The sequence below is a fragment of the Aythya ferina genome, assembly GCF_964211825.1.
Source record: "Aythya ferina genome assembly, chromosome: Z".
Taxonomy (NCBI): Eukaryota; Metazoa; Chordata; class Aves; order Anseriformes; family Anatidae; genus Aythya; species Aythya ferina.
Window position 1 is genome coordinate 35873361 of NC_140299.1, and position 8794 is coordinate 35882154.

Below are 8794 nucleotides of genomic sequence, written 5' to 3' on the forward strand. Positions count from 1 at the left end.
CTGGTTTTGTTATTACTGGAAGCTGAAGGAGTAAGTTCATAAAACTGAATTAGTTTAGTTAAATTCTTATTGTATTATTCTATCAGGGTAAGCTCATCACTCTGAATTTTATTCACCTCCTCCACCATACTTTCTGCATTTCTATGACACTGTTTTTGCTGCCTGTGTCTGATGTGTAAGTGCCACAATTGTCCAGACTTATTCCACTGCCAGAACTCATCCAAAAACATGACTGATGTCATCTTTGTACACTGAGCTGATGCTTGCAAGCTTAGGAAAAGAATTTTATTTCTTGGCTGTTTTTCTCCCATGTTAAGAATTGACTTGACCATCTCCACTTTGTCTTGTTGTATATAAATCTTACCCATTTTGTACTGGTTTTGGCTAATTTTCTGGTTATTTTGGGCATATTTGTTAATTTTCTGGTTTGTACTGTGTTGTTTTTTTTGGCTAATTTTGGTTAATTTTCTTCATAGCTTCTCATATGTTTTGAATTTGTTATGAAAACAGTGCTGACAACACATGTATGTTTTAGTTGCTGCAGAGCAGTGCTCACACAGAGCCAAGGCCTTTCCAGCTCCTTGTGCTGCCCAGCCAGCGAGGAGCCTGGGCGTTCACCAGGAGCTGAGAGGGAACACAGCCAGGACAGCTGGCCCAGGCTGGCCAAAGGGGTGTCCCACACCGTATGGCATCGTGCTCAGCAATAAAAACCTGGATGAGGTAGGAAGAGGTGGGAATGTAGGGGATGTAAACAGTGATCACATTTGTCTTCCCAAGCACTCATTACGCATGCTGGGGCCATGCTTTCTGGAAGGGGGTGAACATCTGCCTGCCGATGGGAAGTAGTGAATGAATTCCTTATTTTGCTTTGCTTGCAAATCCAGCTTTTGCTTTACTTATTAAACTGTCTTTACCTCAACCCATGCATTTTCTCACTTTTACCATCCCAATTCTCCTCCCCACCCTACTGGGGGGCGAGCAAGTGTCTGTGTGGGGCTGAGCTGCCCACAGGGGTTAAAACCACACCTGCCATCCTCAGATATTGTTTCTTGTAGTATTTGGATGCTCAGATACAGAGTGCTGTGAACTCTCACTTAGCCTCATAACAGACTGACTTCCTGTCCTTGACAAAGTCTTATTGTTCTGTCAGGAATGTATTGTGTTGCCCTACCCTAGTGATGTTCCCTGAACTTTTTTCCCAGAATCTGCTCCTGATCTGCTCTTCAAACCTGCCAGATTCCTTTTTTTTTTTTTTTTTTTTTGACAAGGTTAACCACACACCCTTCACTAGTTTAAGTTTCACTCCATTATTTGTTTAATATAGAAGAATTTCTTACATTTTTATTTTATATGGAGTGCCATCTTCCTTGGTTTCACAGGATTCAGTTGCCAGCACTTGATTAAACTCAAACATGTTTAATTTATTATGGGCTTCAAAACCAATTACAGTCTTCTCTTCTGCTTTCCAAGTGAAGTTTTATTTAAATGTATTTTTTTCTGATATGGTACCCATCTACAAAAACTTTAAACTACAGTGTGGTTTTGATTGCTCCATCTTTCCCATTACGGTTTCTTTCCCTGCTGAGTACTAAGTGGTGACCAGGCATTACTCAGGCTGTAGTTTTGCAGTCACCTTAAACCAACATGAATGCTGCCTACCATAAAAAAAAAAAAAAAAAAAAAAAAAAAAAAAAAAAAAAGGATCTTTTCATCACTCCCTCACTAGTTTGCATGTGCCTTTGGACTAGTCCCTTTGGGCTGGTAACTATGTGGGTGAAAACAAACTGAACCCATTTTCTTGCATTTGGTTAGTTCTCACCTGTATCAGTTTCCTGATGCAGCTTGTTATGGACCTATGGAAATCCAGCCAGTCACAGCACAGGTAGGAGAGGAAGGGAAAAAAAAAAAAAAAAGCTGAGGAAGAGTAAGAAATGGCAAGAACTTTATCCTCATGGCGTAATCTTCATGCAAGAGATCAACTTTGTATTCACCTGCAATAGCCTTTAGGTAACAAGGCACCTTGTCCAGACCAAGACGTAATGCTGAGCCTTTAAATGCAGGTTTTCCTGTGCTGTAGGAATGAAGGTATGGGTCAGAGTCTGTTGGCTTCAGAAGTCACATCCCCCATTGATTTAAATGGAATAAAGATTTTGCTCTGAGGAACACAGAAATCAAAGTAGTCCTTGCTGGTTGCTGTGTGCTAAACATATTTTTCAATCTCTTTAACCATGCTTACAGTGCTTGTGCTGGAGAAGGTGCCAAAGGCAGAATTGATTGGAACCTGTAGAAAAATATAGAGTTGCTGTATACTATGGACAAAGTAGCATGGGCAGAGAAGATAGTCATATTCCTAAAATACTGAGCTTTAGGAATACAGTCTTCAATTTAAACTTCGGGTATACAGATGGTTTCAGCTCTGATTCCAACCTTGTGGATATATCTATGCTGCAGAGTTTGGTAGAAGTTCCTGACATCCCTGTAAGGGAAACATCTCAACACATGTTAAATTACCTTAAACCCAGTGGAAACAACCCTGCATCCAGGAGCCTACGGCCTAATTTTAGCAGATGCTCCAGGCATTGTAGGCATTAAAATAATGATCATCCAGCCTCTTAAAAAGATGAACAGGTTATTGTTGCAGCAATGTACAAAACTCCTATGGGATATAAAGTTTGAACATATTTTACTCCACCATACATTTCAGAGTAAAGGAACCTTTATTTCTTTCAGGCATCTATATTGCCAAGTCTCAAAAATATAACAATTTTTTTTTTCCTCAAAGGAAGAAGATACTATGGTGCTAGTGTCTATATCAGCAGAGTCCCCACTGCAAAGATCACCATGCAGAGAAAGAGCATGCCTCGAGGTTATCTAGTGATGTTGAAATTGCTCTTGACTCAAACCTTTTTTCTTTTTTCTTTCTTTCTTTTTTTTTTTTTTTTTGCTTGTAAAGGTACAGTGAGTAGAAATGAAGGAAAACAATGCTTCATAAATTTGTTTTAAAAGGCAAATCCAAAAGTCTTATTGCTTTTAGTTCGTTTATAACTGAAAAACATAGGTGTTTTTCACTGAAATCTAGGTCTTAATGAATTCAAAACTGGAAGCCCATTCTTGCTGTTATACTCAATTTTCTCTTTGTAAAGTCCACTCAGATTGAGATCATTGCACTTATCAAAAGAGACAGCTTTGAAAATCATTCTGGATTTCTGACTCCCCTTTGGAAATAACTACATCATTTTTACACAGGTAATGCACTGGTGAATCCATTTTGCAGCAACCAAAATCTCTCACTAATCTTGCCCTCATACGCCAAGTAAGGCAATGTGTAAATCTCACCCTGAAGGCTCTCCTAAACTGGCTTCTGTATCTCATAGGAAAAAACAATATTGGCAACTGGTACTTGATAGAAGAAAGCACATGAAAATCTTATTAGTAAGTTGAATGTTACCAGGCAAACAGTAGTCAGCCTCTTTAAGATGATAATGAATCTGCAGTCACACAGTTTAATCTCCAAAAGATCTCACAAGCATGGGCCATTGTTTTTAACTAAGTTTGTGGGAAGATTTTGGCATTATTTTTTCTAGTTTCCTTTCTCTCATCTGTGAGAAAGAATGGTATCCTCCCACCATGTGCAGGTAACTTCCTACCACATCCTTGTGGCTGAAGGGAAAGAACTGGAAATATCAAAGTGCAAAGATGGCATACAGACACAGTGATCACTGTGTGATCTGGAGAGCAAAAATGCTGTCAAGAAGAGAATTCAAGACAAACATACAAAGTGGCAGCCACTGGAAATACCCAGGGAAAGAATGATTGTGTAAGAAGAAAAGGAAAGTACGAAAATGGTTTGTTTGGTGAATAAGGAACAGGAAGAAATATACAAGAAAAGATGGCTTTCATGGCTCTCAGAGGCTGCTTTAAAAATGTATGTGCAAGACTGTTCCTTGAATGATTAATACAGGTTGCATACCTTATTTTATGTGATGTACTGCATCTCTTTAGCTTCTTCATATAGTGTTGTATCTGGAACTATCTAAACACATGATAAAGGCGATGTTAATGGGACATCTACTGAATAGGAACTGGGAAGATTTGGACTGGGGTTTGAGGATTTTTATAAGGACTCCCTAGAACAACGATTATGCTTGGCCCTTTTGAACATGCTATAAATAACTCCAGAAAGCACAATGCCAAGATTTAGGAAGTGGTCTAAAATAAGAACCTGTTTAGAGCTATAAGAACAAAACTGCACAATTTTTAGCCTATTTTTCTTTGAGCACAGAATCATAATATACAACTGAAGGATTTAATTCCTTAGTGACAGTAATTCTATAATGTTTGCTTTCTCAGCAGGTCCACTAATTGTGATGATGTGAGAGTTTAATGCGTAAATGATTGTTCACTGTTAATGCTAGTTCAGTGACCTTAAGCAGCTTGAGCTGAAGATATTTATAGTCTGGCAGTGCCTGAAGTCTTGAATGTTGCATGGGAAAGCAGTAAGTGCTTCCTTCAATTGTTCATTTCTGACTATCAGCTTGGACTCCTGGCATCCCATCAACATCTGGAAGCAGCTGGCCTATTTTGTCTTGTATGCACTGATGTTGACAGCATATTTAAAATGACATTAGTAAGTATGGCCTGATGACAGTACAGAGCTACATCTTCCAAGGTCATATTCCAGTACTGGTATTTTAAAGTGTTGTAGCAGAGGCGAGTGCAAGGCAAAAGTACTTTGAGCAGTTTGAGAGATCTTAATGGTCTCTGACAAACTAAACAACAGATGGAAAGGTGCATCTAAAAGATTTAAACATTTCTCTTCAGAGCAAGCCTAAGGCAAGCCACTCCTCTTCGGAAGAAGAAACTAAAGTTGTTTTTACTGCTTGAATTAGTTCATTGCAGAACTTTTTTTTTTTTTTTTTTTTTGTGTGTGTGTGTGTGTGTATGTGTGTGTGTGTGTTTGTGTGTAACTTCAATAACCCACATCCAGTGCTGGGGGAAGACACTGAAACTTCCACCACCTCCTCTACAGGATGCCTGAATTTCTCACCAGGCTGAAAATTCAGTTTGTAGCAGGAAATGTAAACAAAACCAGGGATGCTTAAAGTGTCTTTTCCTTTTGACATGAACAATTAATTTAACAAGCATAGACCAAGAAATAACAGAAGCAAAGTTCAGGGCAGTTTGTTCAGGGTATTCAATTTTACATTATGTGCTGGGGAAGGACAGCACCCCTCAAAGCTTGAATCCATCTTTCAGAAGGTCCCTCAAGTACACAGGGAGGGGTACTCCCTTTTCTTTGATACCCGAACTGGTATATTTAGAAAATTAAGTCTTCTGTGCAAAGTCCTCAAGACTTGTAAATGCAAAAAGAGAAGGGAACAAACAAAAACTTTCCTGATTTTTCAACCATATCCTCCTTTTCTAATAAACTAACCGTAAAGCATGTTCTGTGTGCATTTCAACAAAAAGCTGTGTGTACTCTGTTAATACAACTTACTTATACTGTTTGCACAGGCAATGTTTGTCTCTTTCGGAAGTCTCACTGGGACTTCAGCAAAGCATACATACGCTTGTTTTACTGGGAGGGAAGACAACATCCATTTCCTAATTTATGAATGAGCTTTCTTCTCTTCTATTAATTCATCTGCTTTGGAAAGCATCATCAGCTTGCAGTCCTTCTTCCTCATTTCCACCAAACATTTCCTTAAAAAACTGAAACATTTCCAGCAATAATATTATTTTATAATTTAATACTTATAACAGCATGGTTCTTACTGATTTTGAAATATTGTTTTGGCAGTGTAGAAGAACCTCAGTGTAAATCTGTGCTGTATGTGAGGCAAATTTACTGATGAGCAGTCTACATGACACCACTAGCAAAGAGTAAAGAGGTATGTTGCACTGAGCACAAACCCACAAATAATATTTCTTCCAGCCTTGAGGAAAAGACATGCTTAGAAAGATAATTGTCCTTCCAAAGTTGCATTACAATTTTAAGTTGTTTGTTTACTATCTTGAGACATTTTCCTCCAGTTTTGAAGACTCACCAAACAGCAGAGAATGCATTACAGAGTCACAGACTAGTTTAAGCTGGCTGGCATCTCACAACATTGTGCAGTCCAGCCCCCTGCTCAGGGCAGGGTCAGCGGCAATGGATTGTTTTTGGCCATGTTGGCCTGGCTTTCAGTATCTCCAAGAACGCAGATGTTGAATGAAATTCATCACATCTAAGTTTAGGCAACTGCATTGTAGAGAATCTACATCTGTGCTGGTTGTCTTGTTATTTTTTAGAGTCTGTTGAGAGAAAAGGCACATCAGCAAGTGGCTGAAAAGCCTCCCAGCAGAAAAAGACCTGGGGATGCTCATTAACATCTAGCTGAATATGAGTCAGCAGTGTGCCCAGGTGGCCAAGAAGGCCAACAGCATCCTGGCCTTCATCAGAATAAGTGTGGCCAGCAGAACTAGGAAAGTGATCTCTTGTACTCGGTACTTGAGGTGAGACCACACCTCGAGTACCATGTTCAATTTTGGGCCCCCTCTACAGGAAGGATACCGAGTTGCTTGAGCATGTGCAGAGAAAAGCAATGAAGCTGGTGAAGAGACTAGAAGACAAGATTTATGAGGAACCACTGAGGGAACTGAAGTTGTTTGATACAGAAAAGAGGCTGAGGGGAGACCTCATTGCTCCCTACAACTGCCTGAATGGTTGCAGTAAGGAGGGTGGTGGTGTCTTCTCAGGACATGAAGAAATGGCCTCAAGTTGTACCAGGGGAAGTGTAGGTTGGATGTTAAGAATTTCTTCATGGAGAGGGTGGTCAGGCATTGGAATGGGCTTCACAGGGAGGTAGTGGAGTAATTCCTGGAGGTACTTAAGAGATTGATGGATGTAGCATTAAGGGACATGGTTTAGTGATGGGAATCAATAGGTCTGGTTGATGATGTTGAAAGTTTCTTCTGTCCTAGATGATTCTATGATTCTATTCTATACAGGAATAGAGAGATATGGTTTTAGGTTGGTTCTGAAATTAGGGTGAAAATGGTTGTCAATCCCTCTTACAGTTGGATATTAAACCTGTCACATAAGCACATTCATGAGAACTAGTTAGTTTCTGTATTAGCCTCAAAAGCTACTGTACTCTGGGACAAAGACGTGTTGTATTTTATGTATATATGTTAGGAGCAGGGAACACAAAATTGTAACCTTTGACTATGATGCAGACAAAAGGGAATGAAATGAGCTGGCCAGTGCTTTAAAGAGAATATATATCACAGAATCTCAGAAATTATGTTTGAAGTTAAACAATGGGTTAGGCAACGGACATGACCTCCTTAGGCTGCTTAGAGAAAGATGGGTTGAGAAGTTTGCATTGTGCTCAGTATTCACTCTTTTCTCATTGACTTTCTATTCCCATTTCTTATGGGGCATTTAGATTAATTTTTAAGGAGCAATGAACACTTTTACTGCTTTTTTCCTTTTCTGCATTTTTGGGGCTAATGAAATCTAAATCCTGGAGCCTTTATGAAAAAATATTGTACCCTGTCAAGAGTGTGCTGCCTACTTTTATGAATCTCTGTCTTCCCCACAATGCAGTGCAAGAGGCATACAGGAACTCTGCATGTTTCTGCTCAGGCTGTATTGATTCTCTCATGCAGTTATAGAAAAGGTTATGGGAAAATATAGCTCGATTATCTCACAACACTTTGGTGAATTACCCTGTGTCACATTTTTGAGGAAAATGCTTAGGACACCCTGCAGCAAAGAAACAGAGGCTGTGGGGAATAGAGGAGTAATCTTTGTTTAGCAGGGGTATGACCAGAACTGTTTCTTGTTTTTGTAGTCAGTGGAGGTGGGAGACTTTATTGTTATCTGTTTTGTTTTTGTAGAAGCAGCAAAATTTGCTACTTATATTTTACTCTCCAGTTTAAGACTTGAGGTTAGTCCAAACTGTGATTCCTAATCAATTATATAAAACAACTTCATTCATCGTATAACTTCCCTATAGCCACTGGAGATACAGTGGAAGTCAATTCTTTGTTTTCTGTACAAACTCTGTTATAACTTGAGTTCAGTCATAGAAGTGGAACATAAACAAAAAACAACAACCAACCAAACAAAAAACAGTAGCATTCTGAAAGCCCCACCTGTGCACCAAATATATATATATATATGTATATGTATATTTATATATATCAATCATCTTGGTGAAAGAGATGTACTGGAAAGAGAAGTACTGATTACTTAATTAATAGAGAGGGTATATAAAGTGAAAGCAGTATGGGTGATGCCAAACTCTGGAAGGACACTCTGTTTCATTTTCTCTTACCAATACCTGGATCCCCATGCCAGTTTGTTCACTTAGTTAATGAAGGATGGAGAACATGAGGCATCCTATCCTCCTATTAAAACTGTTTCTTTTATAGCACTAAAACCAGTGAGTGTAGGAACATTCATTTTAATGGGAGCCCAATGCATGCTGCATAGCAAAGGTCTCTGCCTCCTTAGCAAAGGCGCCTGCCTCCTCCCTGCTATGGAGTCCTCTGCATGCTTAAATATCATGGCTAGCGTACTCAAGGTACGTGTGTTTGTCATTGAGGTCCCTGGCTCAGAACTTGGATGGGATCTGTTATGTGGTACAACACATAGCATTCTTAGGTGATAATTAGAGAAGCCTGAAGGCTATCAAATGAGACTTTAGGGGACTGGGACGGTTAGTGGATGGAGCGCGAGTACAGGTGGTGTTTTTGTCCATCCCTACGGTGGCAGGAAGGGGTACAGAGACGACACAGAAAGCCC